The sequence below is a fragment of the Oenanthe melanoleuca genome, chromosome 4 (genome assembly GCF_029582105.1).
Source record: "Oenanthe melanoleuca isolate GR-GAL-2019-014 chromosome 4, OMel1.0, whole genome shotgun sequence".
Classification (NCBI taxonomy): domain Eukaryota; kingdom Metazoa; phylum Chordata; class Aves; order Passeriformes; family Muscicapidae; genus Oenanthe; species Oenanthe melanoleuca.
In genome coordinates this window covers 66,951,139-66,974,742 of record NC_079337.1, presented here as the reverse complement: position 1 = coordinate 66,974,742, position 23,604 = coordinate 66,951,139, and the positions used below count along the sequence as shown (strand labels likewise).

At 47.1% G+C, this 23,604-nt stretch overlaps 1 protein-coding gene across 4 annotated transcripts in view; it reads right to left on the bottom strand.

The window, feature by feature from the left end:
• Positions 1–23,604, bottom strand: part of PTPRA (protein tyrosine phosphatase receptor type A) — a 113,773-nt gene that overhangs the window by 33,892 nt on the left and 56,277 nt on the right. The window lies entirely within an intron of this gene.

Genomic DNA, 23,604 nt, shown 5'->3' with positions numbered 1-23,604 from the left:
TGAGGCACGTCTGCTGAAGGCTTCAAGCTGAAAAGTCTGACTGGAGCAGTTGTGCTGCCAGACTCAACTGTTTTTCAGCACAATCCACAAATAAGACATGGGAGCGTGTTTCCAGGTGAAGGGAAAATTGCCTGACAGGTATTTCTGGAGCTGCAAGCCCAGAGAGATGCTGCCTGAAGAAGCCAGCTCATCAAAACGCTGTGATTTGTCCATTTTCTCAGATGGACAATCTAGTGAGTAGGTGAAATGGTGCTGAACATGTGAGGCCAGGGAAAAGTGAGTTCATGGATTTTAGAGAGTTTTTAAGAGCTTTTCTATCCAAGGCCAGGTTGGACAGGGCTTGGAGCAATCTGGGCTAGTGGAAAGTGTCCCTGCCCACGGCAGGGGGAGGAATAAGATGGTCTTGAAGGTCCAACCTGGCCCTGAGCCCTTCCAGGGATGGGGCAGCCACAGCTTCTCTGGCCAACCTGTGCCACTGTTTTACCACTCACATTGTAATAAACATGTTCCTTACACCCAGAACTTGGAGAGCAACTGAGGACCCACCTTTTTATCCCCTGTTTTGAGGCAGGAACATAAGTGAGATTAATTTTTTTCTCCAGCAAAGTCCCCCACTCACAACTGCACTAAGCAATTTCTTCTCCCACTCATCAGCAATACTGAGGAAGTGTTAGATGGAGTGTTAATTACCTATAAATGGGATTTATTAGCTGGAAACAATACAAGACACCCACCAACCACCACATACAAGCAACTGGCCAAGCACCAGGGCACCCAGTCCTGGGCAGACTGGGATTGGCAGGCTGCAGATAACAAATTAATACAACCAGTGGGATTCAGCTGCATTTGATGGTTTAGTTGGAGGTATTATTTCCAACCTTTTAATAGGCTTATTTACAGGAATTAGTCCTTTAATGCTGTGTGCTCGTGTATCCAGTGCAGAATAAGCTGGCTGGATGTGACCACAGAGAGAACATCTGCTTTTGTGAGCATTTAGGGAAATTATTGCCAATTACATGGATGGCAGGTGAGGGCAGCTGGGGAGGGAGGATCTGCCAGGAGGGATGAGGAGTTTGCTGGAAGCTGATGTGAGCAGGAAGTGCCCTTGGAACATAAATATCTCAGCAACCAGGAGCTGCTGCCCAGAGTGCCACAAAATACCCTCAGCAAGAAAAGGATTTCCAAGCCTGCAGAGTTTAGGGGTGATCCCTGTTATCATTCCCACTATCAGCATTTTGAGCAGGTCACTCTCCCAAATACTTCTCATCAGAACATGCTCCTGAAAAATTACCACACCCTGCTTGTCTCCAGTGGCTCTATTTCCACTTTATCTTTCTTTTAAAAATCTGTTTTCTATTATTTTTTCTAATCTGTCTTTTCCTCAACTTTCCATCTTCCATGCCCTTATTTAAAGCAAAGTGATGCTGTAGGCACAGGTCACAGAGCCAAACCAAGCTGGGCACCTTCTATCATTGCTGCTGTTATAAACACATCATGTAAAAATGTATTTATGGTGTGACCAGAAGGTCAAGGGAGGGGATTCTGCCTCCAGTGCTGTGTCCAGCTCTGGGATCCTCAACACCAGGAGGATGTGGAGCTGTTGGAACAAATCCAGAGGAGTCCAGGAGATGCTCCAAGGGCTGGAGCCAGGCTGGGAGAGCTGGGGGTGCTCACCTGGAGAGGAGAAGCTCCAGGGAGAGCTCAGAGACCTTCCAGAGCCTAAAGGGGCTCCAGGAGAGCTGGAGAGGGACTGGGGACAAGGGATGGAGGGACAGGACACAGGGAATGGCTCCCACTGCCAGGGTAGGGATGGATGGGATATTGGGAAGGAATTGCTCATGTGAGGATGCTGAGCCCTGGCACAGGGTGCCCAGAGAAGCTGTGGCTGCTCCTGGATCCCTGGGAGTGTCCAAGGCCAGGCTGGATGGGGTTTGGGACAACCTGGGATAGTGGAAGGTGTCCCTGCCCATGGCAGGGGGGTAGAACTGGATGATCTTTAAGCTTCCCTCCAACCCACACCATCCTATGAGTCTATGTTTCTGAGATTTATATATCTATAAACCTATTATAAGCCTGATATAATGTAGCTACTCCAAATTGTATATAGATTTTGCTATAAACCTACCATAAACCCAGTATCAGTGCAATAAACATATTTCTTGCTGACTCAAGATTGGAAGAACTAGTCCTAAACACCATGGTGGGTACAAGCCCCTGCTGATACCAACACAAAACCTAATGCTCAGTAGTTCTGAAAAATATAAAATTAAAATGCAGCTTCTTATCTTTGAAGTGATTAACCAACATCCTGGGACGACTGACTTTTAGCCCTCCCATGTTATTCACAATTCATCCTCTATTTTCATCTCCCCAACAAAAGGCTGAACTCAACTGTATTATTGTCAGCCAGGGCTTTTATCTCCAGCCTTTGGAGGGGTCAAGGCATGGGACAGAACAATGGCTCTCACAGGAGAACAAATACAATCTGAACAAAAATACCCTGTTGCTAAGGTCTAAACCAGCCTTCTTTTGGGCACAGCTGGGTAGCTGGGAATTCCAGAGCATCCTTATATAAAAAAAAAATTAAAAAAATAAAAGGGAGAATTAGGACTCGGATAGGGAAAGTAACCTGACATTCAGCACTGCTGTGTTCTTCCCTCCAGGATGGCATTTAAAATAAGAGTATCACATAAAACCACAGCTCATGGCTGGGAGGAAAGCTGAAGTTGGAGGTGCAAGCCCAGAGGTCCATGGAGATGCTGGCCCACACAGCCACAGTGCAGATCAGACCTCCTCTCCAGGAAAGCCCCAGCACAAACCACAACGATTTTCTCTCGTGAAATCCACCCCAAAAGCAACCACAGAGCAGCTGTGTGTGCTTCCCACATCCTCACAAGGGAGCAGCACCTGCTTCTGCTTTTGGGGTTTGCTAGAGAAATGTTCCCCCCAGCAGAGGCTGGGCCAGGAGCTGGGTCTGGCTGTGGTGTCCTCCCCAGTAAACACAAGGGTTTCCAGCAGCAGCCTGGCTCTGGGGCCAGGAAAGCACAGCTAACAGCCCTGGGAAGGTGCTGCAGGCTGGGATTTTGGGTGAGGGGACAGCACAGCCCATGGCCAGCCCATCTTCCTCCCCTCTAGATGGAGCTGCAGGAGAAAGCTGAGGTCCCTCCCTAAGTGAAGGTGGATGCACCCCATCATCTCCAAGAACAGAATCACAGAATCATGGAATGGTTTGGGTTGGAAGAGACCTTAGAGACCATCCAGTCCCACCCCTGCCATGGCAGGGACACCTTCCACCAACCCAGGTTTTTCCAAGCCCCATCCAGCCTGGTCTTGGGCACTGCCAGGGATCCAGGGGCAGCCACAGCTGCTCTGGGCCTCCCCACCCTCACAGGGAACAATTCCTTCTCAAAATCCAGCCCTGCCCTTTGTAGGCTGTCAGCCATTCCCCTTTGTCCTGTCACCTGCAGCCCAGTGCCAGAAAAGAGAAGTTCCTGAGGCCATTTCATGAAAACCAGCAAATTACCAGTTTAATTATTCCATCCTGCCATGTACCAGTAAAACACCCATCACAGCAAATCAGAAAATACAGAGCCCGCACAAATAATGCTCCCATGCGTTGGTGAGACAATTCTGTGCTGAAAACCTGCTCAAAAGCCTGGCAGAGCTGCTGGGCTCAGGGGCACCACAGCTGATGAAGGAGCAGCTCCTCTGAGGTGTCTGGAGATTGTATTTGCACAGGAACCACAAATATTTTTGGACACATGTAGACAGTGGTGAAGAGATGAGTTCTGGCCATTTCACGTGCAAAACAAAACACAAAGAGGGAATTTCAAGTTTCCTTGATGAAGAAGAGTCTGGATGCATATGAAAGAGACAACAGTCAAGCTAATGCTGGAAATAATTTTTCATGACCCATTTTGCTTTTTTCCCAATAAACAAGGTCTCCCTGAGCAGCCATGAAACATCATCATTTGTCACTTAGATTTTAGTGATATGGAAATAAACATTAAAAGGCTATGACAGAGCTCCAATCCCCCTGCATTGGGCACCTAAACCAAACAGAATTATGCTGAATTAAATTCATTTCAATCCCATCCAGAAGGACAGAGCCCTCCACTCAGGTTAAATCATTCCAACAGCAATGAAGACGACAGCACCCGAGACATCCCCATCCTTGAAAGTCCTTGCTGTTCCTTTCAAAAGGCTTTGAAAAGCAGCTTCCCTACAAAACACCCATTCCCATCATGCCCTGGATAGGAACATAATACACAGAAGGCTCCTCAGTGCTGCTGTTAAATAAGAGACCCCCCAAACCAGGCATGAAATGGTACAGGAGCTCCCACAGACAGAGAGGCTTTCTGTGCTGCAGGGACACAACACCAAGTCTGTTGCTCCAGGCCAGGATGGTGTCTGGAGGCACGAGGGCTCAGCCTGACAAACCCATCTCGTTTTTACAGACTCATGGCAGGGTTTGGGCTGGGAGGGACCTTAAAGACCATTCATTTCACCTCCCTGAATGGACAGGGACACCTTCCACTAGACCAAGTTGCTCCAATCTGGTTTTTAACACTTCCAGGGATGGGGCAGCCACAGCTTCTCTGGGCACCCTGTGTCAGCACCTCCCCACTCCCAAAGGGGATGATTTATTCCAAATATCACACCGATCCCTGCCCTCTGGCAGTGGGAGCCATTCCCTGTGCCCTGTCCCTCCATCCCTTGTCCCCAGTCCCTCTCCAGCTCTCCTGGAGCCCCTTTAGGCTCTGGAAGGTCTCTGAGCTCTCCCTGGAGCTTCTCCTCTCCAGGTGAGCACCCCCAGCTCTCCCAGCCTGGCTCCAGCCCTTGGAGCATCTCCTGGACTCTTCTGCAGCTCCACATTTTCCTGTACTGAGGATCCCAGAGCTGCAGCACTGGAGGTGAAGCACCCTGAGAGCAGAGTAGAGATCAGAATCCCCTCCCCTGACCTGCTGGCCACCCTTCTTTGAACACAGCCCAGGGTACAATTCTATTTCTGGGCCGTGAGCTGGCTCATTTTCCCCCACCAGCACCCCCAAATCCTTCTGGGCAGGGCTGCTCCCAATCCACTCATCCCCCAGTGTGTTTTGCTCCTGGGAATGCCCCAACCCGGGCACACAGACCTTACACCTGGCTGTGTTTAACCTCACTGCCCAGCCTGCCAAGGTCCCTCAGCATGGCATCCTGTCCCCAGGTAACTCACCTGCACCTCTCAGCCTGGTGCCATCACTTCTGACTCCACACCATGCACCCTGAGGCCATCCTGGCTCAAATCCTCCTTGCTGCCCTTAGTCCAAAGCAAACCCAGCCCCACCCTTCAGTGACAGGCATTGATCTCCAAGCCATGCCCTGTCCCAAAGCAGACACATTCCTGGATGATTCTCTGTGGGACTGGTTCATCCTAAACAGGTGATGATGTTCCCCAAGCCATCCTGTGCTTGTACAGCACTGGGGGAAGACCTCCTGCAACCCTTCCATAACCAAATGCAGGGATGTTCCAATGAGGAGGGAGAAAATGAGATGTCATTTTGGGAGGTGAAAAGACTTAAAACCAAAATCCTACAGGTGGAAAAGGGACAAGGTTTATCACAGAGACAGTGCAATAGGGATGTTATGAGCAGTCAGTTCATTACAGGGTAATTTTTGGACACAGCAGTGCTGGGTTAATGGTTGGACTCTAATCTGAGAGGTCTTTTCCAACCTAAATGAGTCTATGATTCTATTTCTACCTTAGTAACACCCTCATGTTAGGGCACTGCTCTCAAAGGAACCATCTCCATGTAATTTCAGAGATCTAGATGTGATTTCCAGAAGTGATTTAACTCAAATATGAACCAACCAGCCTCTACTCCTCTGTGGAGTACTTTCCTCTGCTCCTCTCCCCCACAGCTTTACAGGCATCCTATGGGCTCTGGATGTGATTTGCCTGCTTTTAAAACCCAAGTTTGCCAGATGCTCTGGGATCTCTTTATATCCTCTGTACATCCCTGATGCTCCAATGTACAAATGCTTGTACAATTATACATTTGGATGCTGACTGCTCCCCACCTCCCACTCTGGAAGCTGAAGGAAAGGCAGACCTGAGTCTTTGGAAAACGTGCTGCCACCTTCATCCTCAGTTAATGAATTATCCCATGAGCAGTGCAAGAAAGGGATTAACTCTGCTGAAGGAAAGCCCTGTATCTCCAGCACCACTTGGCAATGAAGACAAAGGATTCCTGAGTGGAATTCTGACCCCCCAGCAGCCCCAAAGCAGAGAAGATGACAGGCACAGCTCAGCCTCTAAAGCAGATTCTGGAAAAGACTGGAAAGGGAGAGCACAGGGAAAAGCAGAGCAACCCTTGCTGTCTCCAGGAGGCCTTTCCTGGCACCAGGAGGGCATTTCAGGTGTGGGATACTCTTAAACCACCTGGAGGAACCAGTTATTAAGAGACAGTTATTAAGAGTCAAGGAAGGAACATCAGCAGTGGGATGACTTTTGATCCTTGCTGGTGTGGACTGGAATTAAAATTCCTGAGTTTGAAATGAATGGCCACCCATCCCAACTCACACCCCAACACATCTCTGCCTGTGACATTAATGCAGAGAGAATCAAACCAACACCATCTTCCCCTGACCTACCTGGGGACAGAGATAAGATCCCCAAAACCACCTCACAGTATCCAGCCTGGTGGCACTGCCATGGGCTGGCTTTTGTCCCCACCACTGGTTCTCAGAGGGGACACTTTGAGTGACAGGAGGAGCTGTAACACATCTCTGAAAGCTGCTTTGGCACCCAGCAAAAGACCTGGAGGGAAGTTTCAGGTGATTTGGTTGAAGGATGCAGCTGTTGCTGAGCAGCTTTAACTCCTCTCACCCCAGATCAGCTCCTCAGAACTCACCAGGAACTTTCCAGCTGTTCCACTTGCTGGCACCATGCCACGTTTGTGTGTCAGACTAAACATCTGTGCTTTTAAGCCTGGGATTTTCAGATCAGATCTATGTGTTTGGAGGGGGAAAACAACAACCCCAACTGTCTGTTAGGGGAGTTCCACTGCACAGAGCCACCATTATTTCTTCCTCCCCATGCTCCACACGACCCCTCCTCCCTCCACACGCAAAGCAGCTCAAGAGATTTCAGGAAAATGTGGAGGAAAACAATATTGCACATTTTCTGTGGTCAGTCTTTTCCTGTTAAGTCAGAGAGGAGCTACCAGAAACACAGCCTGCAGCTGGCACCTTCCCCTCCTGCCTCACTGCTTCAGGGCTGCACCTTACTTGGATTTGGGGTTTGGGACCAGCTGGGCAGCCCAGTATGAACTGGGAAAGGATGCTGGTTTACCCCATGGGTGTGTGCACCACTCTGCTCTTGCAGGGCACTCACTGGAAGTGATGACAGGATCCCTCCAGTTTGGCTTCAGGGGCTCCACAAATCTCCATGAGCTCCACTTTCCCACCGTCCCAGCTCTCCAGCAGCCCCCAGTGCTGGAGCAGCCTTTGGTCCCTGCTGACAGCCATCCCCACCCTCACCTGAACACCAGAGTTAAATATTTCTGTGCTGACAGCTGGCTTTGATTCGTGGTCAACTGTGGAGAACATGGTCTGTGCTTCTGGTCTGACCCCCCAGCAGAGGGGCACCAGTGTCCCACCACCAGCATCACCTCAGCATTTTTGTTCTCTCCCTGCACCTTCCTCATCTTCCCAATATCTATCTAAGCCTGTCCCTGCTGCCCAGCACCACTCCAGGCTTTTCCTGGTGTCCCACAAGCTGTGATGTGGAACACCAAAATTGGGGGTTTAACAGCCTGGCAGGTAAAAACCATGAGTCACAAAGCACAGGAGCACTCAGGAACATGGAATTGCACAAGCCATGCAGTAACCTGAGGTGGGAGGAGGGAAATCTGGTGCCTCTTGTTCACACCAAGCAGGTCCCTGGAGCAAAGTATTCCCAAATCACACCCAGAAGGTGCCATGAGCAGGGAGCCAGCCTGAAGCTGGGCAGCCAAGGACAGTGAGGTGTCCCAGATCTTTGCCATCAGCTCCATCCTTCCTCACTGCACAGAAGCTTTGGTGTGTCAGGGAGGCAGATGTTGTATCAGCACCACAGAATGATGGCATCAGCTTTTTGTGTCTCACTGAGCACCCACCACCCCTCTGCCAGCCCAGCCCTGGGGCTCTTCCCACCCTTTTTATAGAGGAAAGGATCACAGCAGCTCCTGGGTGAGAGGCTGATGGCAAAGGGCAGGAACTGGAGAGGTGACAGTGAGGAGAGGGGGGATGAGCAAAGTGAGGGGCTGTTCCTTTGTGCTGCAGCCTCTGGCCAGGAACCTGAGTGGCAGCACCCCTGATGCTGAGCAGCAGAGGAAGGAGAGAGAAAATCTGTTTGGGTTGATGAAAATATTGGGTGACTGCATGGAAGGGGAGCTCCTGCTTCTGCTTCTCATGAGTGTCACCCTCAAATAACCCCAGGTTTTACTGGGAGAGGAAAATTTGATTTCAAGTCTTACCCTGGAAGTCTTTGGTTGCACTAGATGGAAGAAGCTCTACTGGGAAGTGAAGCAAACACAACGAGGTCTTAGTTCCCTGCTGAACCAAGCCCTGGCATTCCCACAGAATGGGCTAACAGAACTGGCCTTTATCCTTCCTTTTGCCCAGCAAAATGAGAAGCATTTCCAACATTTGGCTATTCCATGACTAGCAGGACATCTGTGGTTTGGGTGGAAGAACAACTAATGGTTTCCATACAACTCCTCAGCCTCCCCACACGTCCATCTATCTCTGGTGTGGTTTGAGAGCAAAATCCATGTTAAGGCAGTGAGAAGTGGATTTTTATTATTTTTCTTTATGGATCCTTTGCAGTGCTCTGATCCTAAGTGCTCTTAGCAGTTCTGGGAGCCTCTCAGGGATCTGCATCACCTGCCCATGGACATTCAAAGACTCCTATTCACCTTGGGCTGTGTTATCCCAGCTCTTTCCCAGGAGGACTCCTTGTGAAAGTTGGTTAAAGGCAGGGCTGGGCTGTATTTATCTTGGCACCTGACTGCCTTCCAGAGTCCTCCTATTTCCTCCATGAGTAATTAATTAATTAATAGCTTGTCAGTGAGGAGAGGAGGAAAAAAGAACTTCACCCCATTTCTCCCAAGTCTTCTGCCATTGTGGCAAAACCCTTGACCATGCCCAACACCAGCAGTTTGTCACAGAATTGCAACACACAGAAGCAATAAACCCCCTGAGATGCTTCTTTTGGGATGTTACAGGGATTAAGCTGCATCCCAAGATGAGATGCAAGGTCACCCAGAAGCGCTGGAGCTGATAAACAGCCCCAGGACTGCTTTATAATCTCTGCCAGACAAGTCCAGTGTATCAGAATAAGGTTCAGAAAGGTGAAACACCTGTTATATATCATTTCCAAAGCTCCTGTTGAGGGGAAAAAAAACTCCACCACTCCTTGCTGCTGCTGCAGAAACATTAATCCTTGAGCTCTCCATCCCAAATGCAGAACACCAAAACGCCGCCGGCGCGAGCCATTGCCCAACTGACCCATTTTTTAATTTTTTTTTTTTTTTTCCCTTTACAAACTGGGTGAAAAAGGACAAAACCATCTTATTTCCATTGAGAAAACATAATTGCCTCTAAGCAAGGTGTGAGCTGGCCTTGCTCTCCCGACAGCCAGTCCCCTCCTGACCTATTTACGGAAGCGCAGATTTCACCCTGTGAAAAGCCTAAAATGACACAGCCCTACAAAGAGCTGGGATGGATTGACCCCTCTAAGCAAAAGGCTGCCAGGCTTTTATCTTCCCCCCATTGTTGGCTGATGCTGGAGCGGAATAATGAGACCATGCACCATTGGAAAACTCTGCCTTAGCAACTCAATTGTATCCCTGATGCCTGTGCTGCCTTTTATACACAGCTGCTGGTTTGGAAAGCTGCTCCTCATTTCACACACTCACTCCATAAAGCTGCTTTTAGGATTTTTTATCCATTTATTTTTGCCCGGTGTTAGGGTGAAGGGAATTAGCTGTGGGGTTTGGAGAAGTGTTTTTATATAAAAGTCTTGTTGGGGGGATTGCTCTGGTTGTGTTTTCGTGCCCTTCATCCAGTCTAGACATGAAAGTCTCAGGATGCAGATGATTTCCGCCTCTCTGCAGAGGTTGGGCCATGGTATTAAAAAAAAAGGGATGAAGGGAACAATAAGCACCAAGATGTGTCTAAAATTAGAGGTTTACAAAACAATCTGAGTTTATAATATCCCCAGTACAATAAAAGCCAAGAGCAAGCAGGCCAATTATTTAAAAACTGCAGGATAAAAGGAAATCTTGATCAAAACTGTTATCAGGGGAACTAATCTATATTTATTGTGTTGCAGTTTTGCTGCTGACTGAAATAACTTTTCTAAAATTGCCACTGTGCTGCTAAGAATTAACTAAACAGAAACAACACACCAAAATCAAAACTGCCTTGCCCAAACCATCAACATGACAGCAGCCCACAGTTCTTCCCTATTTTCTGCCAAGGTTTAAATTCCAGTATGGTTTTCTCTTTATGCACTTTTGCTCATCACACAGAAAATGGATGAGTTGATTTCCATGTGATCTTCAGTGAAATTTGCATTTTGGGGCTCAAGTGGTAGCAAAGCTGCAGTTCCAGGACTTTAAGTGAATGGGTAAATTAAGAGGAAAACACCAAAATTGTGTTTGCTTTGGTGCTGTTATTATTTTTAATATTAATCTTAAACAAGGAGCAAAATTGATACAACAGCAGTGCCAGAAATATTCTCCTTCTTCTGCCAGGGGAGATGAAAATGTCCTTTAAAATACTGGAGGGAAATAATATTTACAAATCACTGCTGAGAGGAGGGATGCAGAAGCAGCAGGGGATTGGAGATTATGCAGCATCCAACTTCTGCTGTCCCTGACCATGGGGAGAATTCAGAAGGAATTAAGAGTTGTCAGGGGGATAAAGTCACTGCCAAGGAGGATGGACTTTTCCTTTGAAAAGCCATCTCTTCTTCTGAGGGTAAACCAGACCTTCAGACAGCTGACCTTGCACTTGTGTAAGGTCTGAATGTGCTCTGAGCACAGATCCAGACATCTCCATAGGCTTTTCCTTGGGAGAGAAAAGTGAGCTGAGGTTCAGTTCCTGCACATGAAATAAGAGATGAGCCCTGAAGTTCAGAACCAAACAAAATGGGCACTGCAGCCCCCATGGCCTCAAAACCAGGCACCCCATGGCTCCAGAACAAACATAACCATGGGGTTTTATTTACTCAGCCAACTGCACCACACAAGGTGCTCCTTTATCCAATGCTCCATAATCCTCATCTCCCCTGCTCCAGGTGTCTCTGTCACACAAATTCACATTCAGCACTAAACCAAACCAATCCATCTCCTTCCTAAATGCTACACACACTCCATTTGCTCACCTTTTCCCTCCTCTCACCTCCTACAGCTGTTTCCTCCATCACAACCATCCTTCCAAGGTAAGAAATGATTCTCAGATCTGCCCATTCCTCCTTGGAAATCTGTACCAAGTCACAGATCCTTGCTTTTCTTCCCATCACCAGGCACAGCACTCACCTTGGCAGATAAACAAGGCTGGTGGCAAAGCACTCATGACCATCAAGCCACAGTTCAGCCATGTCACACCAAGAGCCAGCAGCCACTTAATTTAATGTTTAAATTATCATTTAACTGGCTCAAATCCCAACCTGCTTCACAAGGTTTTCTCATTACCAACCTGCACGACCACCAAGGGGGAAATAGAGGGGAAATAAAAAGTTCCCAGCCAGCTGAAGCTGTGGCTGTCCCTGGATCCCTGGAAGTGTCCAAGGCCAGGCTGGATGGGGCTTGGAACAACCTGGGCCAGTGGGGGTGTCCCTGCCATGGCAGGGGATGAAGGAGCTGAGCTTTAAGGCCCATTCTGTGATACTGGGATGATACATTCTGCCTCAATTTCTTCCCCATTCTCAGAGCTCTGTCCCATGGAGCAAATAGAAAACAGGATTTTTGTGGGTGAAAGCCAAGAAAAAGCTGTTCAGATCTCCAGTGGAACCATTTTCAGCTCACAGAGCTGACACCCATGGACATCAGGCAGTTTTGGGAGTTGCCTCAGCTGCAGCTCCAGGGAAAGTGAAGAGCAATCCCTGCAAAGATGGTTACACCCTCCTAAGCCTAGAAAGAGCCACAGCAGGGGATTTAAAAAAAAAAAAAAAATCTTTAAAAATGGAATATATTTTAGAGTAGCAGAATCACAGCCCAGGACAACAGGAACCCTGAAAGCAGGGATGGATCCACCACCTCCCCAGCCCTCAGCAGGAGGAAATGAAAACCACATGCACTGGCCAGGGAAGGGATCAATTAGCTCATCTGGTCCTACCCACCACGAGAAAAACTGCTCCCTGCAAGAAATTCCCCAAATTGCTCTATCCACTCTCACTTACAAAAATCCAAAGCTGCTCTCCAGGGATGTGATTTCTCCCTGCAGGAAGCCTTTCCTAGCAAGACTTTCCTTTTGAAAACATCTTCATTTCAATTTGCTGCCCCCCCTCTCTCCCCTGCCTGTGTACATTTGTGAACTACACTAATGAAACAGATTAATACCAAAAATGAATTACAATTTTGAAATAAATTAGTTTATTTTCCTTTTATCCTCTACCAAAACCCCTCAACATGTCAAAGGAAGTCTGAGTCTCCCTGAAATCTTCCTTTCTAAATTGGTCCCACTGCTCATAATTACACCTCCCCTCCATCCATTCAAGTTATTTTGCTTTTCTTTCCCCTTTTCCTTTTTCAGGGAGGAGGGAAAGAAGGCAGAGAAAAGAGTCAGAAAGGGTGGGATAAGGGGAGAAAGGAGAGGGATTCATCCCATCTGATTGACCTTAATTGTTCCAACACTCCCTGAGTGTCTGAAAATGAAGGTTATGATACTGGTGTTGCCTCATGAATATTCCCAACATCATTCCAGATGTGGGATCTGAATTTATCCAACAATTGGGTTTTCTGCACCAGGAAACAGCTTCCACTTCCCAGAAATACCACAGAGAAAGGCTGAGATGTGCCCAAACTGGGGGCAGCAGCTTGGAGAAAAAAGGACTAAGGGCTCAAATGCTGCTCCAGAGAAATAAAACTTGTTCACAAAAACTGGAAGGGCTGCAAGAGACAAACAAAGCCCCAAATATCCACCAGGCTGGAGGTTAAGCACAGACTGAGGGTGTCAAAAATGCAATGGCTTTGACTGGAAATGTCCTTAAAAAAGCACAGATGGGAAAACTCTACCCCAACAACCATCCTATTTCCCCCCAAAGGATTTTATACTCATGTCTGGTAGTGAAAGCTATTCTAATTTATTATAAAACATGGATATTTTGGGCTTGATCATCACTACAGCAAATAATGCCCCAGTGGATCCAAGAGCCTGCTGCTACTTCAAAGTTTTCTCTCTGGGGCAGGGTCACCTTTCACTGTTAGGCTACTCCAAGCCCCATCCAACCTGGCCTTGAACATTCCCAGGGATGGGGAATTACAAGGCTGTTCCCATCCCACTGGTGCCCAGCCCAGCATCACTATTTAAAGGTTTCCACTCCTGTCAGGAGTTTTGCTGGAGATCTTCATTCTCTCTTGTTCCAAAACATTCAACCATGTGTGTAAATCCTTGCCACACAAGGATTTGAAGGCCAATGGGAATTTTTTAGGTGGGAAGGCTGCCCCAGGCAGGAAAACCCAAGGAGGAAGATGTGAGGGAAGCTCACTGCAGAGGAGCTCTGTGCTTGCTTCAGCAGCAAAGAGTAATTCCCACCCTTGTACAGCATGTTCTGATATTTAAAAATATTCACATCTCCTGTGCCCTTTATTTTTCTGACAGCTTCTCCTGGATGGGAAACATGGGAAAATCCAAAGTGCAGCAACAGAGCAAAGAGCCAGGAACCACTGCAGCCTCTGACCTGGGGCCAACTTTGGGGTGTTTTTGTTTAAAACACAACTTCTACAGAGCTGTAAATATAAATATAGATTCTAAACTCTCTGTCACTTTTTAGAGGTCTAGAAGAAAGCAGTGTTGTTAATAGGAAGTGCATATCCACAGGGAGAGCTGGAGCTCAGGGAGGCAGCCTGCCCTTCCCTGGCTGCAGCTCTCCCTTTCTTGGCTGCAAGGAGCAGCAAGGAAGTGATTATAAAGCATTTATTTGCAAAATCACAGCCAGTAAATCCAAGAGCAACAACACCCTCCCTCCCACTGCTGGGTCCTTGGGTGGGAGGGAAATGAAGGAGAGCTGTAGGTCTGACCAGCAGGCAGGTGCATGGCAGATCTTCACTCCAAAGCTTTTCTGGGAAGAGTTCAAGCCTATAAAGTGGAATATTCACCCTTACCTCTGCTGTTGTGAAATCCTAGAAAATAAAAAGCCTTAGAAGGGTAATGACAGTTGTGGAATGAAAATGCCTGAAAAGGTTAAAAAGGAAAAAAAAAAAAAGGACTGGGCTGTTGAATGAGGAAATGAGTAAGGGAGAGCAAGAGAAAATAAAAAAGTACAGAAAAAGCCATCTAAATTCTCCTCCCCTTTCCTGGATACAAATACCATCACAAGAAAACCATAGGAAGTGAATCTGACTGCTTTGAAAATCACTGAGGTCAAAAGCCCGACAGAAGAAAGGAAAAAGGATTAAACAAAGGGATGATATAATCTATCCAGCTATAATTCAAACCTTCCAGGTATAAATAGCTCCACTACAGGGCTCAAGTCAACCACTAATTTACACTGCAATCAGGAGGGGGAGGCAGATACCCATCCCCACAAGCAGATTAATCCTTAATTGCTCATTTTTGCATTTCTGACACCTTTCTTTGAAGTACCAAAGCTGGTACCATCTCACAAAAGGAGCTGGTGAGCCTGAAAATTGGAGACATGAGCCTGGCTGCTGCTTGTTTGGGGCCCCTGCACAGTCCCAGATGCTGCTGTGGGTCCTTCATGCAAAGAAGAAAGGAGATGGCTCCAGTCCATGGGGATGAGAGAGGATCAAAGGCACATTTGCCAGTTTGACACAAAGGGAAGCAGGACTTGCATGACAGCTCCTGTTTCACAGTGTTTTTCCAAGACCTTAATTGCAGATAAATACTGGGATATTCAAATACTTGTGAGCACTTCAATCACTTCAGAGGCTCTGTAAATCTCTCTAGGATACTGGTCAGGATGGGGGGGGTGATGTGAGATGGGAGCAGCAGGATCAGCAGCTGGTGGCTTTCAGAAAGGGACACCCAAGCCCTTCCCCAGGGCTGTGTCCTTCCCACTTGATTCAGCTTGGTCCATGTGAGGAAGGCAGTGGCAGTGATGGAAAAGTGATGGAGGGGAGTTTCTCCAGTCCCTGCACACTTCCTCTGGGCAACTGCATCCATTCTTAGGGGAGGAATTCCTTCATTCTTCATCACACTGCCAACTTCTGAAGTCTGGTTCAAGAGCACAACCCTTCCTGCTCCTGTGTGCATCCCAGGTGGATGGCTGTGTCCAGACACCCCCTGAGTGTGTCCTGTGGGTTAATTAACCACCCTGCCCCTGTTCATGTCCCTCACTGCAGCCCAGCCTAGCTGAACTGAATGAAAATATCATCCTGGAACCAGAATCATGGAGTGGTTTGGGCTGGAAGGGATGTTAAAGACCAACCCCTGCCATGGGCAGGGACACCTTCCACTATCCCAGGCTGTTCCAAGCCCCATCCAGCCTGGCCTTGGATATTTCCAGGGATCCAGGGGCAGCCACAGCTTCTCTGGGCATGCTGTGCCAGGGCTCAGCACCCTCACAGGGAAGGATTTCTTCCCAGTATTCCATCTAACCCTGCTCTCTGGCAGTGGGAAGCCTTTCCCTGTGTCCTGTCACTCCACCCTTTGCCCAAAGTCCCTCTCCAGCTCTCTTGAAGCCTCTTCAGGCACTGAATCCCCCCTTCCCTTCTGCCCACAATATGGGATCAGCCCAGGGAACATCCTGGGCATGTCCAGCCTTTCATCCACCACCATCCCCAAAACTTCCAGGGCTGCTACATCCCATATCCCTATAGCTATTTTATGCTGATGAGGTACAGCATCCCATATAAAAATTCCTATCTTGTAACACATCAGGCTTTGCTCAGCCAACAACTTTCTCCTGACACCATCTCATCAGTCACCAACCTCGACTGTGCCCAACCTCTGCTACACAAGATTTTGACTTATTCCTTTTGGGAAGCACACAGCTTGATCCCACTCTCAGAGGTGGTTTTTTCATGGATTATTTAATTAGGACGTGCCCCTGGAAACCTTACTCCAGGCTGAGTGTGCAGCTAGTGGGAAGAAAGACTTCTCAATGATGCATTTTCCTACCAAAATAGAAGCAGCATTTTTAAACATAAACAGATTTCAGCTTCCAGCACGGCAGTCCTGGGGCAGGAGACTGAACCAGCTTTAACTAATGAAGTCACACAGAGAAGAATTTGTGAAAAAAAAAAAAAAAAAAAAAAAATAAAGGGGAAAAAGAAAAAAAAGAAAGTGTGGTTTCTGTATTACAGCAGCTATGTGCTCCAGATGGATTAAATGCCATGTAGGCTGGTGAGAAAAAAAATAATTTTGCTCCTCCCCCGAAACAGAAGTTGGGACAATTCACATCAAAACTGGATCAAGCACAAAGCAAAAGTCACCAAATGCTTCAAAAGCAGCAAACTGTACCAAATTCAGATGTTAAAGCATCACTGGGAAAAAAAAACAACCCACAATGCCCTGTGGTACGAAACTCTGAAAATGTATGTTAAAAATTGTGTAACAGAGAATTTTTCCATATTTTTGCTCCTAAGAATAAAGACTGGGATAAATCAACAGCTGAAAGGGCTGAAAGTCATCTTGCTGTGAGCCTTTGTTAATAAAAATCAGAGTGTGGATGAAATCATTCAAGCTGAAAGGAAGAGCAAATGTTTTAAGAGGTATTTTCCTTTGAAAAGGAAAAATCTGCCTCACTGTAAAGAGAAGAAGCAAATCAGTTCATGACATTTCTTTCCTTTTGTGACAGGGGAAATTTATTAAAATGATAATTGCTGCATAAGGAAATAAAGTCATTTCATTACAAGCAAGACATGAAGCAGTGAGGAAGGATTTCCTCCCCTGCTCAGGCTCAAGCCCCAGGGCTGCCCCCATGAGATTACAAAGCAGGGATGCCCAGAGCACAGAGTGGGGACCAAATGTGAGGCTCAGCATCCTGCTGGTCGTCTGCATCCCATCATTTAACCAGCATTTCCAATTAAGCACCTCTTACAAATTAATCATGGACTTCAGCAAACTGACAGCCCTTCCAAAAGCCCAGAAACAGCCACTTTAAAAACAATGAAAACTCCTGAACACCTGCCTGAGGGATGAACAAGCTGGTGTCTAGCAGATATTATCTTTTTTTTTTTTTTTTTTAATTTAAGGGCAAATAAAATTGAAGTGGGGAGTGGATGTTTTAAAGCAGTTAATGCAGAGCTGGGTTGCCAGCCAACATCTCACTAAAACATCTTCCCAAATGGTTCATTTCAGGATTCCAAGCACATAAAATAGAGAAATAGATATTAAATAGATTCTGATCAAGCCTCTGGCTGCTTGGAAAAAGGACTTTTAATAGATTCATCTCCAAAGCAGAACAGCAGCTGGGAAGTAGCTGGACTTTCCATTATCAACCAGCTCAAAACCAGTGCCATACTGGGCTTCCTAGTTTGTTTTCATGCTTGTGGACACCTGTGAGCATCCCTGGTGAAATATTTAGGGGTGTTTCAATGCTTCTCATGGCACCTGGTGGACCAAAGTGGCAGCTGAGGAGCAGAAAATTCATTTCCTGTGATCTATCATTTGAGCAAACAAATCTCCATCCTGCCCAGGGTGTGTCTGAGCTCCAGGACAGCCAAGCTGAGCCTCTGGGAGGAGCTGGAGCAGCAGCACAAGGTGGGTGTTGAAGGGCAGAGCTCAGCCCTTCCAAATAATATCATTTTTGCTCAGATTTTCCTCCAGACCTTTCACACTGTGCTTGGTCACCACCTGTAATTTTGAGCTCATCTTTGGGATGAAGGCAGGGAAACACTGAACATCCCCAACATCCCAGCACGTGCCTGCTGAACTCCCATCACATCCCCACACCTGAGTCTTCCTACATGGATTAAAACACCAACACAACGTGAATCCTGACCAGCTTCTCTCCTGAAAAACCCAACTCAGCTTCCACATTACTCCACCACCTTTCTGCTGCTTAAGCCCTTGCACCATTTCCCCCTCCTGCAGAGCTCTCACCTCCCCACAAGTTTTCTCTGCAAGGAGGAACCTTAAATAACTAAACCCAAGTGGGATGCAGCTGCAGAGACCTCCCTGCTCAGCCCCACCTGTTCCTCAGAAGCCCAGCTTCATGTTGGGGGAGAAACAGCAACATTTCATCCTCAAAACTGTTTTTGTCTCAAATACAAAGATTTTTGCAAAATCATGGTCTTGTTCCCATGACCTTGTTGATCTAGGTGTCCCTGCACATGGCAGGGGTTGGATTTGATGGTGTTTAAGGTCTCTTGCAACCCAGAACATTTTATGGTTCTGTGATTCTGTGACTTCTCCCCACCTTGTACAAGACTTGAATACTAATATTTTTGTTTGCTTGCTTTTTAGGTTTTTTTGTTGGTTTTTTTGTTTTGTTTTTTTTTAATTAAGGACCAGGTCTAGTTGAATTTTGAAGTTACAAACTTCCTCTACAGCAAGAGCAGCTTGACCTTGTGCTTCCTCAAAGCTCAGCCCAAGGTCGCCAACAATCTGCTGAGTGAGGTGCAGCCAAGCTGGGCACCTTCCATGGAAGAAAAAGAGCATGAAGAGGTAAAACACAACTTTATTGCAGTATAAACCCCATCTATATTTGAAGTGTTTCACTTTAAAGAGCTTCTCCCCTCCCTCCAGCTCTGCAAAGAGAGAATTGCTCACCAAGGCACACAAACCACATCAAATGGAAGCAGGACCAGCCAAGCAGCTCAGACACAGCCCCCATCCCACAAATGCTCTCTGCAGCAGCAAAACTGGATTACAGCATTTCCTTCCCTGAATATTGTACATTTTACCTGGCACATCACCCACTTTCTGCACTACAATTTACACACTGGGCAGAAGCACCTGGGAAAGACAGATCAGGAGAGGAAGGGAAAATGTCTTGCATATGGATGGGTACCTACAAAATGCATTAAAAATCAAGTTTGGCAATTAAATTCCCTCATCAATGGTCAGCCAAAATCTAGTTTCTCTCTAAAGCTGTTCTCCTCCTCCAGATCACCCTTCCAGATTCCCCAAGCAATAATTTACCTCCTTCCCCAGCGAGCTCATCCCTTGGCTCCACAGGTACCAACTGTGCCCTCTCTCACTCCAAGTGTTGGTATATTTCAACAAAGCTCAGAGCAATTGGTAGAGTTTGTTAAGACAAATATCACATTTTGTGTCAGAACTGGAGGATTTACGCATCAAAAGCTTGTCTGGCTTCTCCCCACCTGCAGCCGTTTACCTGCTGCCAGGTATCACTTCCCATAAAATGTACCCAGCACAGCCCTTGGAAATACACAGAACAATTCATTTTTCCAGCCTGCCTTATCTCCCTGTGGACATCCACACACAAAAATCCCCAAGCCAAGTATCTGCCTGCCCTCAGAAGGACTCTGTGTGAAAAGGGAACAGGTCCCTGACCAAGCACCACGAGAGATCATCCACGTGTTTAATGCATCACAAATCCATCCAACAACCAGCTGGGGCTCCAAGGGGTCCATGTGTCCCTTGCCAAACTCCTGTGTAATTTTCCACTCTTTCTTCTTAATCATTGCATAATCCAGAGAAGATTTGTAGAGCAATATTAAAGGAAAAGTCGCTGGTGCAGAGGGAGGAAAACACCGGTGACGGTGCCAGCCTGGCAGGGGATTTCCAGGCTTTGCTCTTGGAAAGGCCTGATAAGATGGATATATTTGTTTTAGCTTTCAGCAAGAAACCTCAAGGATTTGGATTACAAAATCCTTAAATAACATCACGAGAACTGAGTTCTGGACAAGGAGATAGGAGAAGTTAATGGTGTTAGCAAGCACTGACCTGGCTAATCCCACTGCTGACCTGTGTCTGGCTGGGCAAATGTGTTCCTGCAACCTGGATGTGCTTGATAGCACATGGTCTTTGGGGCAAGCCAATGCAATTCCAATTGTACCACTGCTGGGTGCAATTCCAGTATTTTGTGGATTTTGGTTTGTATCAGATGGGACCAGATGTTTTCCTCTGGTCCATCCATCTCCAGTGCCCTCTCCTTGGTATTGTGAAAAAATGTCACCAGAGCAGTGCACTTGTGTTTTACCAACAAACCCAAAGCACAACTGATTGAATTCCATCTTCTGGAAAGGACCATAAAGGGAAGGGACCTTAAAGACATGCTGCTGTCATGGGCAGAGACACTTTCCACTAAACCAGGTTGTTCCAAAGCCCATCCAACCTTCAGCACTTCCAGGGATGGGGCAGCCAATCTGCCCAAAAAAAAAGATCTGTTTCATTAAAAATGTGGATCAACTCAACCCTCCCACTGGACCAAATATCATCAAGGCAGGGATGTGTCTGGAGACATCAACATGAAGCAGATCTGCTCCTATAGGTGCAGGCTCACCAGTGTCAGCAGTAGCTGTGCTTAGCTGCAATTAACTCATTTAGCATGGCTTGATCTCAGTGCAGACAAGCTGCTGAGGAAGCCCTTAAACTTAGCAAACAAACACCACTGCAAACCTAAACTGGCTGCAGCTGCAACCCTCCTGAAAGCTGAACCTGTGGTTACTGCACCCTGGCAACGTGTTTTTGAGGCAACCACCCTTTTGGTGCAGTTTGCCATCTGTTTAGGCAACAGGTACATCAGCTGCTGGTATCGGTTTTTCAGGACTGAATTTCAATAAAAATCGCACGTCTCAGAAAGATGTGAGAGCAGTTGATGTCTGTGCACTGATGGTTATGCCTAATTAACATAAAAATGAGGTTTTCCTAATCACCTGCAAGAGGAAACCTGCTTGCAGAACAAGCTACTGGGAAAAAAAAATAAATTACTCCTCAGGGAGACAATTGTCAGAAATAAGGTGGAGGGTGGATGTGTTTATTTATACCCAGCAGCTCCAGGTAGGGGCTGCAGGTCCTGACATGCTGCCTGGTGTGGTTTCTGCAAGGAGTTTTCTCTTTCCTGTCCCCATTCCATGCTCAGCTCCAACCATTCCCAGTGCTGCTGGGAATGATGGTTTGCACTCTGTGCAGCAGTCCCTGCAAATCTCAGGGTATTTTTTAGGATGCAGCAGGCCAGGTCAGCTCACCTTGGCAGCATCAAATTTAGAAATATTAGGAATTTGAAGCTGCACAGGAAAGAGGTGGGGAGATTTAGGAGCACCACTCACTTGTGATTTCTGGTCTCTGGGCAAACTCTGTGTTTCCAAAACATACTCCAAGGACCAGCCTGCACATCAGCAAGTCCCAAAATGTGAGAGCAATCTTTAAAAGGTTCTGAAGCACTGTAGCTGGTGGTGGCTTTGACTGAAACTGCAAATCTGAGTGGGGGAAAAACCACTTTATACCTTGGCCAACCAAAGCAGAATCCACCAGGATGAAGCAGTGCAGGGCTGGGATGACTCCTGAGCCACCCTCTCCTGTCTCATCTCATGAAGTCTGGTCACACCTGCACGTGCTTGGGGAGAAGATGCAGCTGTGGCACTTTTTGAGGAGAGGCTGTGGGACTGTGGACAGCCAGTGCTGGAGGGAACCCCTGGAGGGGAGCACCAGCAGCACCCCAGGAATAAATGAAGTTTCAAGTTACTGCTTGAACGAACACCAGAGGAAGGAGCCAACCACAATTACTGACTTATCTTGCAGGAAAGACATTTCAGTTATTGTGGGTAGCACCGACAACAAGAGCTCGGTGACGGGCGCTGCTGGAACCGGGGGAGGAAACCACACGTGTCGAGCTCTTCTGCAAATCCACAGGGCCCGTCAGCACGGCTCCCACCTCCCAAAATCTGCTGGCAACACAGCTGGAGGAGGGTATGGATGGTGCAGAGCTTGTGGATGGCTTGGCATGGGCTTTGTTGAAACAGGATCTGTGGTTTTAGCGTTCCCCCTCTCAAAAAGGCGGCGCTCGGTGGCAGTGGTGGCATGGGACTGTCCCCTCCACACCCCAACGGCTTCTGAGCAGCTCTGGCAGTGTTTTGCACACTCAAATAAAGCCCCACACAATGCCACATCTCCAGCACACTGAGCACCTTGCTCTGATTGCTTTCAACACACACTGCTGCTCTTCCCAACCCAGGACCTCACAAGTGGTGGGACCACTGATGCTCCACCTGTCCTCTCACTCACACCTGCCTCTGATGCTCTGGGGGCAGAAATTCTCCCAGTTTTCTCCATCAAAGCCAATTTTTCAGATAATAAATACATTATACAAAGTATAGTAGATTAACATCCCAATATATTTGCCTTAACCTTTTCTACTGTCTACAAAAAGGAAGTAAGAGAATTATAAGCAAATTTTTTTAATGCCATCAGATTTAGTCAAATTTAGTCAGGACAACAGATTTAGCATCAGTGTAGAATTTAGAAATAAACAAAAAACTTGATTTTGTATGTGAAACCTGAAGTCACCCAAAATTCCAGTAATTCCTTCCTCACTCTTTCATTGCTATGAGACACCATAATTTTCAATATTGGATAATTTCAGTCTGCAGCTTGAAGGTTTCTCCAAAACACCAGCTCTTTTTGGAGACAGACTGATGTCACTGCAGCTCATTTGCTTAATTAGTGATTTACAGAAAGATCTCTCAAGGAGAAGGGGGAAACCCTTCAAATGAAAAGCTCCAAGTGCAGAATCAAGAAACCATCCCCAGCAACTGCTTACTCCCACCCTGTACAGAATTTTGGGCCACACTGTATCAATCAGCAGCTGTGACTGATGCCATTACACTTCCTAAACACAAAAGTGAGCCCTGCAAGAGGCCAAGCACTGCTCTGAGTTTTCCCTTACAGGAGGATGTTGCTTTTACAAAACCGCTCGGGGATGAGAAGTCAGCGTGCAGAATAAACACACAAATCCCCACGCTGCTGCACAGCCCTGAAGGAGTTTTCCCCTTATTTCAGCACTTTGTTTTTATCACTGCAGCCTTCCTTCCCCCAAGCACTTGGCTTTTGCTGACCACTGCACACAAATCCCTCTCTGAAGGGGTGCTCGGGTACGGAGCGCGGGGAGAGGGTTTGCACAGATGTGCACGTTGCAAAAAACAATAATTCATGCAAATCCCTGCTCCAAGCAAATTCCACAGCAGTGCATCTTATCACAAGCCAAACAAAAAGTAGGAATACACTGGAGAATGGTAAACCCCTGTTCAAAGAATTTGCTCTTGTTGCAGCTTGAATTTCCCCCTCTCCTTCCAACAACTTTCTGCTGCTGACACCAAAAACCAAGCAGCCATTAACTGAACCTGTTAACCAGAAGTGAAAACCCAAACTGTGAGAGGAAGCAAAGCCTCATAGTAGATATTTGGGAGTCTCTGTGGTGACTCCTAAAGGGGTGAAGACCCTCTTTGGAAGGAAGAGGAGGCAGAGACCAGCAGTGACCATTTC